The 10,563-nt window shown below is 37.5% G+C and overlaps 1 long non-coding RNA gene across 9 annotated transcripts; it reads right to left on the bottom strand.

Moving 5' to 3' along the window:
• Positions 1–359: 359 nt before the first annotated feature.
• On the bottom strand, positions 360–10,243 carry LOC308192271. 9 transcript variants are annotated; one of them, XR_013948693.1, is made up of 6 exons: positions 9,672–10,232; positions 9,026–9,189; positions 8,433–8,857; positions 7,075–7,329; positions 1,798–1,911; positions 360–1,159 (listed from the first exon to the last, which is right to left on the bottom strand). It is a non-coding gene; the product is annotated as an uncharacterized lncRNA (long non-coding RNA). The 9 variants fall into 9 exon arrangements; XR_013948685.1 differs by having other exon boundaries at positions 7,075–8,860; positions 9,672–10,243; XR_013948686.1 differs by having other exon boundaries at positions 7,075–8,857; positions 9,005–9,189; positions 9,672–10,243.
• Positions 10,244–10,563: the final 320 nt, after the last annotated feature.

The following is a 10,563-nucleotide window of genomic DNA, read 5'->3' on the forward strand; positions in this document are numbered from 1 at the left end:
AAGCAGACAGCAGGCGGGATGGTGCCAGATAAGGTTGTTCAAAATCCTACTGTTAATGGCAGAGGCTGGTTGCTACAAACCCGTTTAAAGATTGGGACAACAGTAAATGATGCTGCCACCATCATCTGGACAATGGCATTGGGATTTCACATTTGACATCCAGCAGGGCTATGCCCAAGGTGAAACAAATGGAGTCTTTGAGCAAGAAAATGCAGGGGGAAAAAACAAACAAACAAACAAAACAAAACAAAACAAAAAAGAGCCTATGGTCTCTTGTTAAAAGGGTGACTGTTAAAAGGATAGTTAATTTTATTCTCTGAGGCTTTCTGTGTTTCACCACCCTCTGAGAGTGTTTTGAGGTTGCATTTAGTTTATTTATCTCATGATTAAATGAATGTCATCTGCTGTCACTCCTAATGCAAACAACTTCTTTTTTTCCTTATTTTTTCTGATACAGAAAAATTGAAAGTCAGGCAGAATGTCCTTTTCTTTCATGTTACAACCTATACTAATAAAAGATTACTTTGTGGAAGCCTTTTTGGTTGAAAAAGAAAATAACAGATTAAACCCCACATAAATGTTATGACTCATGGAAAACTAATAAAGGTATCTCTTTACAGACTGTCATTTCAGGCCTTGGGCTACAAAAGTTATTGTTAATTTTTATTAAACCTGCATGCATGACAACAGTCATGGTTAGGTTGTAATAGTAAAAATGTAAACAGGAAAGTTTATCTTGCAAGTGCTGTAGCACAGTGCTCATACACTGCCTGAGCCTTCCTGCTAAGGAACTGCTTAATGTCTTTGCTAATAAAAGCTCCCAGGAAGGATTGTTTCTTCTCCATCACTGGCAACGAGATTTTATGCATATAGGTTGCTTTTTATGTGTTTATTAACATAAGAAAAAGAAATCACAAGCATTGAATTAGTGCTGTTAAAATAGGCTGATTCAGAAGATTGTTTCCTTTTTTTTTTCTTTTTTTTTTTTTCTGCTGCCTTTTCCTCTTCTCACACTTTATGATCTCTCGGTTGCAATATTGTAGAATTACAGAACACCGGTGGACCTACTGCCAAGATGATTAAAGTCAAAGATACAAAGCTCTTTTTCTAATTCTTTCTGCCAAACAGCATCAGATGGTATCCGGACTGCACTCTTTACCTGCAAATACATTGAAAAGAAACAGAGAACAGGCATCTCAATACAGAAAAAAGTTACAGGCTCCAAATATTCCACCTATACGTGTTTTTTAGAAGAGACACATAGCAGTCTTACAGTTCTGTTCATTTTAGAGATCTCTGCTAAGCATACTGTATGTCTTAAAGAATACTAAATAAATAAATACATAAATCTTAGAAACTTGATGTATGATTCATCTGATTCAATGTTTGTATGTTTTATAAGAAACATATTCCAAATCCCTCGTATAACTAGAAGGGGGGGGGGGGGGGGGCGCGGAATCCACCAAGTATTTCTAGAGCACAATTGCTCACTTTCCAATCTAGATGTCAGCAATCTACAGTCACTTCACACTAAAAATGCTTGCTTTTCTCCACTGGCAGTAGCTCAGAGGCAGACCTTGCACACTGGCCACAGCTAAGTGAGGATTTGGTTCAAGATTGCTCTGCCTGAATTTAGGTGCCTGCATGTGCCCTGAGGCTGTTCCCAGCACTGCGGATGGAAGGCTTGTCAGTGTAATTAGTGGATTGTCAAGAGCAAGAGAGCTAAGGCATCCCTGAGCTAGATGCCTGTTTGAGGGCCACCTGAAAACACCTGGGTAAGCTGAAGTCTCCCCTGACCTTTCTGACTGCAGCACAGTAGAAGTCTTCTGTTGTGACCATTCAGAATCACAGAAGAGCCAGCACAGGGATTCAGGCTGTGCAGAAGTCCAGCTGTGCTATTGTTGCCATTACCTATAGAAGACATGTTTGATTTGAGAGGGACTGTGATTTCATATATCGTTAAAACCAAATGCTACCCAGTTCTGCTATTAATAGCACATGGCAAAGTATAAATAACCCTTCACATGGGTTTGCACATTCTTTACAGTCAATATAATGTCAGCAAGAATTCTTCCATTAGTGCACAGTGAGACAATCTCACTTTTATAAAACTGCAGGACAGCTGCAGTGAACTGATTATATTGTAAATACATATGCTAAAATCTTTCCAGAAAAAGCCTGAACTTTGCACTTGAAAATAACTATATATTGAGTACTGAAGTTCTGCATATGAGGTTGCTGCAAGACAAATTTGCAGTTCTAATCATGGCAGCTGAAATCCAGAGCAATACTAAATAATAATAATAATAATAATAATAATAATAATAATAGCACGAAGAAGAGTGTTTCTAGATGGTTTTAAAAGAAACTGAAAATAAGTAAAGAAGGCAGAGATTATTCCTGATGCAAAGAAGCAAACCAAGGTGTACATCTGTAGCTTTAAAGTGGCAGAAAAAAATGAATAGTGCAATAGTTGCCCTTAACACTTTCTAGGTGTAGATACAAATAGTAGTGTCAAGCAGCATGTCACACTCTGCTATTGTGTGACAAGGAATAACACTGAAATAGCAGAAGCATGTAAAATTTTGAATTTAGTTTTGAAATTCTGAAATGAAAACATCCTAAAAATTTGTCCTAGAAACAGGAAAAAAATGTCAAAAGGTTTTTTGACTACTGGCTGCTTAAATTGCGTGGTACAGTTTTTGTTCTCTGACTGGGCAATGGCAGTCTTACAAGACAAGCATGTGAAATACAGGTTCAGTGAGGAACAAAATACACATACTTATTCTCAGATAGCTCTGTTTACACTTTACCCAAATTCTGACATTGTTTAAACTTTTTACTTCAACCAGACTGCTTGTGATTTATGAGATAAATATACAAATAACAATTGATTAAGATTTGCAATTTTGTAAAATTGTATAAATAAGCCAGCCAAACTGTGTGGTAAATGACGACTGTGTTTTAGAAGATGGAGGAGTGAAAGGAGATGTGAGAGACAAGTACAGGGTGACAAAATTCATTCAGTATTCAGACAAATCAACAGTAGCATAGGTGAAGTGAACAGGAATAATTCATTTACTATTTTTCCTAATATAAGAACACAGGCACATCCTGCAAATTCATCTATCAGAAGGTTTCAACAAAAGTACTTCTTCTGTACAGTGTGCAATTATACCATTGTCATAGTCAAAAAGGTGAAAAGTATAAATGAGCTCATGAAAAAAAAAAAAAGCCTTGAAACATCATTGCAAACCATCTATGTCCTCTTGGCTTATGAGAAGCCTAGGACTGCTATTGCTCAAAGAAAATCCTGGGGGCAACTGCCAGTACATTCGCCTTGCTCTGTTATCTTTCCCCAAGGATTCACTATTTTCTGCTGCTGGAGACATGGTACTAGGTAAAATGACCCAGTAAAGCATCTCTTAAGTTCTTAAGCTGCCATGCTTGTTACCAGGAAAGAGAATAAGCAATTATTTCATACCGTTCTGGACACCTACCTGGGCAACCTGCTCTAGGGAACCTCCTTTGGCAGGGGGGTTGGACCCGATGATCTCCTGAGGTCCCTTCCAACCCCTACAATTCTGTGATTCTGTGATAATTACCAGGCAACTCTTTGCTATAGTAAGAGGTGAGATGATATCTGACAAATATCGAAAGCACCGTGTTTGTGATTGCTGGAGCCTGCATGCACCACGTGCCCACGGTCGTGTAAATGCCTGAAGTGCTGGAGAACTGTCAGTCACCATATAATAGAGGGATAAGGTCAAACTCCTGAAGAACAATAATGGAAAGAAAGGTAATCACAAATTTTGTGATCCCTTGTATCTGAGGGTCTAGGAGTATGATGAGTTCAGAAAGAGGCTCCTGCACTGCAGGATGGACAAAGCAGCCAGAAGGGCAGGGGAGTAATGAGCTGAGGGGTATCACCAAAGCCTAATGGTCTTCTGGTGACATGAGGAGATCTAGGAGCAGTGGACAGATAACACGGAGACAGCTGGAACTGAATTGGGAAGGCAGAAGGATAAAAATGACAGAAAAACATTCACTGTGGGGGATAATCTCGTTCCTCAGTTTGGGTGCTCACAGCTAGGCACTGGGGAAGAAGCACATCAATTTAGGCAGTCTGTCTGGACTTTTCCAGTACCTTCCAATGATACCTGAAATAAGACAATATTTCATGAAGAAGCGTTGTGACCAGTTCTGCTGCAGTTTGTCCCACCAGTCACCTCTGTACCTTACTCTACGAAACTCATTCTCTGCACTACTAGGGCCAGAAAGGTCCCACATTTATATTATTTTAGACCTGTAGAGACATCACAAAAGACAAAATTCTCACTCAAATATTAACTAAATATACCTGTTTGTTTGTTGGTTTGTTTTTAAAGGAATAACTATTTAGATAGTCTATATAGATAATTCCTTTTTTAGCTGCACTCACTGATGTTAATGGAGAAAAATCTCATCTGGAAGTAGTCTGTCTGCACACATTCAAAATATATTTAAACATATAAATTCAGGTATCTCTTTTTTAAAACATTGACTGATCTCTCTCAGTTCTCAAAGGTGGACTTCTCTTAAGAAAAGTGTTTGCTTCCAAAGTTTCTGATATAAAGCAAAGGTTGACTGTGGTGGTGGAAGAACCTCTTTTTACATATGGTGGTTTCTAACGCATTACTTGAGAGCTTTCACAGAGGCAGCTGCTGTTATCCATATTTTACGAATAAGGAAGCAGATATCAGGGGTGAGGCACTTTACTAGGTAACATGGTGAAACTACAGCCAAGCTATCCCCAAAGACCATGTCTCCCAAGTTCTCCCTCTGCACTGTATCTTAGATATGGTCAAAAGGCAGATTTGTTGGAAAACACAAACGTAGCTGACTTGAATATGCTTAATAACAATTCGTTAATTTTATCAAAATTCTGATTTGAAGGGAGAAAAGGGGAAAGTGTTCACCAATATTGTCACATTATTCCAATATTTGCAGAATTCTGCATTTTTCTTTCTTTCCTTATGCTTTAAGTTGTGGTTTTATTGGTTTGTTTGTTTTCTAAGTCTGGTTAAGCATATGCTATGTATAAGGTTATAATTAAAAGAACAAAACAGAAATGAAACATTTTGATTGACATGGAAAAAAAAAAAACTTTTCCCTTTTCTTCTCAATTTTGAAATGTGAAGTTTTAGTCCAAATCAGCAGGAAAACAAAAATCAAATCAAAATCTCAGCTCCTCCAAAATACAGGTATCTAGTTTCCACAGCACTCCTTTCCTTTACTTGCATTTTCTATCACCTTCTCCACAACTGTTCTTACTAGATACCAGCACAAGAAGAAAACTAACCTTCTGAAATGACTCCTTGACCAAAGGAAATATCCCAAATGAGATTTATTTTGAAAGACATTATCCCACTTAAAGGAAGAGATGCTGATAGCAAGTATCAGAATAGAGGAGGAAAAAAAAATAAAAAAAAAGAAAAAAAAAGATGGGCTGATTAAAGTTGTGGCTTTTTTTATAAGGTTTTCTGTAAAGGGAATTAATCACTATTTTGGCTATGGGTTAAAGTTTAGCAGCCTCAAACTTTGATCAGACATCTTAGAACTAGTAATAAACAGAATCACAGAATAATAAATAAATAAATAAGAAAAAAAAAAAAAGGTTGGAAGATTGGAATCTCTCTGGAGATTGCTTGGTCCAAGACCCAGTCTCAAAGCAGGGTCAGCTACAGCACATCTTGAATACCTCCAGGGATGGAGATCTCACAGGTTCTCTGAAATAAGTATCAGAAGGTTCCTCTCTGGTTACCAAACCCTGCAGAAGTCTATTTCTGCACATTAAAATGCAATTGCACTTTAAATACTCCATCAATTCACATAAATGGATAACAGGAAAACAGTCCTAAGTTTCATCAGTGACTTAAGATCATTTATTTAGTTTTTGGCAGAAGTTGAAGACTTGTTTTTAGCTTTTTACAAAAACTACTTCAGAGTGATCATAATTCATTACTGCATTGTCCTGTTTAGCTTTCCAGTGTTGTATGGATTAAAAAAAAAATGCAATAGCTTTATTATTTTTGGAAATGTGTATAAACCATAAGGTAGGATCAGTGTTGTGGTACCAAATCTCAGAAATACTTACAACCAATTTTCCAGCAGATGATTAAAAACATGGTAATCAACAACATGTTGGATTTGACTGAATGCCACTTGGCTGCACATAAAATATTACTGCACAAGTTGAATACATTTAAGTTTATAAATATTTGTATCATCTTATGACAGCATATAAACCCTTCGTCTGACATGAGTTTAGGTTAGTCTCCCTTATTTCAATTTTTATAAACAAGCACCAACATTAAAGATCAGTCTTCCTCCATCTCCTTTTCTCTTTTTAATCCATAGGTTTAACCGTGACAGAGTGACTGATAAACTTCACTAATGACTATTTGTTTCACATCGACCCAGTTCATTTCTCGTGGAAATACTTTATCTCAGCTAAGAAATATATGAGAAACTTAGGCGAGATTGAGTGAAATCAGTGGGAATAGTTGCATTTAATGTAGCTTATATTGCTGAGTCAGAATTTGTCCTGGCAAGGGAAACTACCTTAATTTTGTTTTTCCCCTAACAATCTGAGTTACAATCTGAATCATTAAGGTGATAAAGTGAAACCTGTATAAGTGGTTGTTTTTATTAGCAAACAGCCTGTGTTAGAGCACTGTAAAATATGCAGACCAAATCACCAATATAAGAAATGCTTTATTTTTCCTAGTTATATCTCCAAGTGAAGTTTACCATCTTACCATCTAAAAACCTTGTGAAGACCAAACACAAGTAGTTTTTACTTTGGTGTAGCTAGACAACTTCATATATGCCATACATAGCCGTTACCTTCAGTAGTTACCCAGGGTCCAAACAATCTTAAAAATAAACCCCTTTGCTGCCAGGAGAATATCCACAAAGATAAACTAGGTCTCTGATGTGCAGTCTTGTTCTCAAGCTATTTAAAACATCTTAAGGTCATGCCAATAAATATTTTCTAGATGACATTGTAAATGTTTTCAAGGTTATCCATACCTGTGTTAACACCAAGGCCTTCGCTCACTGTCGTAATGCTTTTTTGAAGAAATTTCCCCAGCTGTCAGCTTCCCACACAGTGGTGCAGTTTGGGTGCAATTGCAGCAGATGTCTTTTGGAGGCACCAGCCTAGAAGCTCCAGGGGTATTCCCACTTGTTGGGGGGACACAAGAGTCCAAACCATCAACCAAAGCCATGGACAACTTCAAGCCACGTACAAGGGGGCTACTGTTCCTCCAAAGAACTAGACAGAATCTAGTCCAAGGGAAAAAAAAAAACACAAGAATCACCAGCACTGTGGATGTGAGGACTCATCAGCAGCTGCTTCATTCCCCTGACTCATTCCTGCTGTGATGAACCATTTGATAAAGTAGATGCAGCCCCTGAAAATTTCTCAGTAATTAGGACTTGCAGCCCAGCCATTGATGATTCTGTGAATACCATACATTTGCTATCAACCACATGGCCGTTCATTTTCTGAGGTGGCAGCAATACCTCTGGAGATTTCAAGGAGAATATGTGGTTTTTAAGGAGAGGACTATACACATGTTCCTGCTTGAATGTGAGCTTGTTGCAATGTTTCATCAGCCCATCCCTGCCTACCACCGCTCCCAGTGATCTTGCATGTGGATTGAACTGGAGATAAGATGGATCTGCCTTTTTTTTTTTTTTCATTTGTCCCTGTTTTTAAAGATGTACTGGTTTAGGAGAAGCAGCAAGACTGAGGAAATTAGTGTTATCTTTGAAGGACTGCAAACAAGAAGTTACCTTGATTTCCCTGAGAAACTAGAGGCATGGACCTACCACTTAACATAGCCATACCCCCTATTGCTGTACCTCATCAAAGAACCTTAGCACAAAGGTCAGAATTACTGAAGCAATGCATGGCTTATCAAGGGAAAAAAAAAATCATCCACTGTGAATTCATGTAATTTTTGCTTCGTTTGAAATGTCTCAAGGTTTCTCTTTGATGTACCTAGAGATTGGCAACCTTTCAGTTCAGATGTAGCACATTTTGATCAGTCGTGCCTTCAATATAGGGGAGTAAACATTCAAAACACACCAGTAATTTTGAATGCTTCAGCTTCAAAATTGCAGAACTTTTCAGGATCCTTCCATATACCTTGACTGATTATCAAAGGTTAGAACTACTTTTCAGGTGTCTGTATTAATATTTTAATATGAACCGATAAATATAGATGAATAATTCACCTTTTGCTTTCCTTTGGTACAAAACCTATTTTTAAATCTTAAAGGGACATGAACCATTTAGCTAAACATTCTTCAAATAATTTATTTTCATGCATGTCTCATGACAAAACCTGATGTGATGACAATATATTCAAAGACTTAAATACCTTAAATTGCTAAAGATTCTGCAGTCTTCTCACTACTGAATCTTTTTGTTTCTCTAGTAAATATGTTATCTGAAATCTTAAAAAAAAAAAAAAAAAGAATGTGGCAGCATTATGCCCAATACCATCTTGCCAAGGATACAATGTTCTTTCAAAAACAGTCTTGATGTCTGTAGCAGTCATCTCTTTTTTTTAAGTAACCACTGCCAGGCCTTGTGTCTGCGAAATACTCCTCCTGAGATCTGATGTTTGATCCCAGTGAACAGGAGACCGCTATTTTCCTTTCCAAACGAAGATGCAATTGCATTACCATAAAAGTCACATTGCTGTTGGCTGTCATGTAAATGCCCACAGATGTCCTCTTGACCCTGAAGGTGGCATCATATTGTAAGGTTTCCAGTAATAGAGAGAGCTCCTTCTGTTCATATCTGCTGGATGAAAGCAGCAAAAATCCCACCATAATTTTACTTTTGCATCAGTAAAAGAATAATTCAAATTATCTTAAAATGTTTATTTGGTTTTATGAAAAAAATGTAAAATAGTTTAAAAAATGGTAAAAGATAGAAAAGAGTTACCAAGAAATAGAAGGGACAGACCATGATTTTTGTTGCTTTTGTGAAAATCTAGGCTCGCTCCAATAAAACCAATGGAAGTATTTCATTTTCCAGTGCCACAGCTGGAATCAGAATGGGGATCTTGGATTGAAATCATCTTGTAAAGATCAGAAACTGCAACAAACCCAGGAATCACCATTTCTAGCCTGCTTTCCAAAGGACAGGAAACTTACATAAATATGCTGTTTATATAAATACGCATAAATAAAAAATATAAATAAAAATATATAATAAAAATAAATATATATAAAAATATAAAATATATATGAATATAAAAATATAAATAAAATATTTAATAAAAAATAAAATTTTAATAAATTTTATTTATTTATTCTTTATTTATTTTTATTTGTTTATTAAATTTAAATAAAAATTAACATTTTATTTAATAAAAATAAAATATAAATATAAAAATATATTAAAAATAAATAAAATAAAATAAATAAACAAAAATAAAAAGTAAATAATAAATAAATAATAAATAAAAAACTTACATAAATATGCTGTTTACATAAATATGCATAAATTTCCCTGTCTGCCTGTCCCATCCCCAATACCCTGATTTCAAGATTTCATGGGGTGGTTATAACGTCAAAGCTACCACATCTCTAACTCTTCCTGAACTCACACGAGGAAGAGAGACTATGGCTGCCCGTATGGACCATGACCTGGGTTCCTCCTTGGCATGCCTCATCCACACAGGAGCTCAGGCACAAGCTGGAGCCCACAAGAAAACAAGGCTTCAGCAGTGCTGCTGCTCAGGGACCACTCGCACAGTACACCACATGCCCAAACCTTTGCCAAAAGCACTGCAGGAGGGTTTCAGAAGAGGGGATCTCTGCCTGGGGTTGATGTAGTGGAGAGAAGATGGGCGGTCAAGCAGCTGCCTGATCTCCCCTTTAAGCTACCCAGGAGCCGAGCTTCACAAATTGTTCCCAGGTGGGAGTGCCAGGACACCCTGGCTCTGCTGCTCAGTGATGCACCCCTGCCGTGGTGAGAGCTGTGGTGCTGGTATACCAATGGGGGGGGTGTCCCTGCTGCACAGGGCTGGTCCCCATCTTGCTCTGCTGCTCAGACAGCTAGCAGTACTTCAGGCAACGTGCAGACAGCTCTTCTAATAGATATATAGCTTCCTCTGTGGTTGCTAATAGACGTATTTCTGTTATACATATGTCTGTCTCCAACCCTTGCAAGAATGGAAATTAGTTTATTTCCCAGACCAGACACCAGAGCATTATAATTTATCAGCAGACTGCAGGGTCACTTGCTCCATATGATTTAATTTAGGCAATTTTCTGCTACACTGTAGCCAACAATTTCTTAACGAAAATACTTTATGTATTGAACAGGCATATTTTTTTTTTTCAGTCCAAAGACCTGATGTCCTTTTCCAGTTCAGGTTCAGGTACTGCATTTACTGTCGTGTCCATTGCCTAGGCCAGGCTCTTCCCGCCCTGCCTGGCAAGAAGCCAAGCATGCCACTCTTGCGTTTGCTTCTCCTCATACATACTCATATGTGC

The sequence above is a fragment of the Anser brachyrhynchus genome (assembly GCF_964034855.1).
Source record: "Anser brachyrhynchus genome assembly, chromosome: 3".
NCBI classification, from domain to species: domain Eukaryota; kingdom Metazoa; phylum Chordata; class Aves; order Anseriformes; family Anatidae; genus Anser; species Anser brachyrhynchus.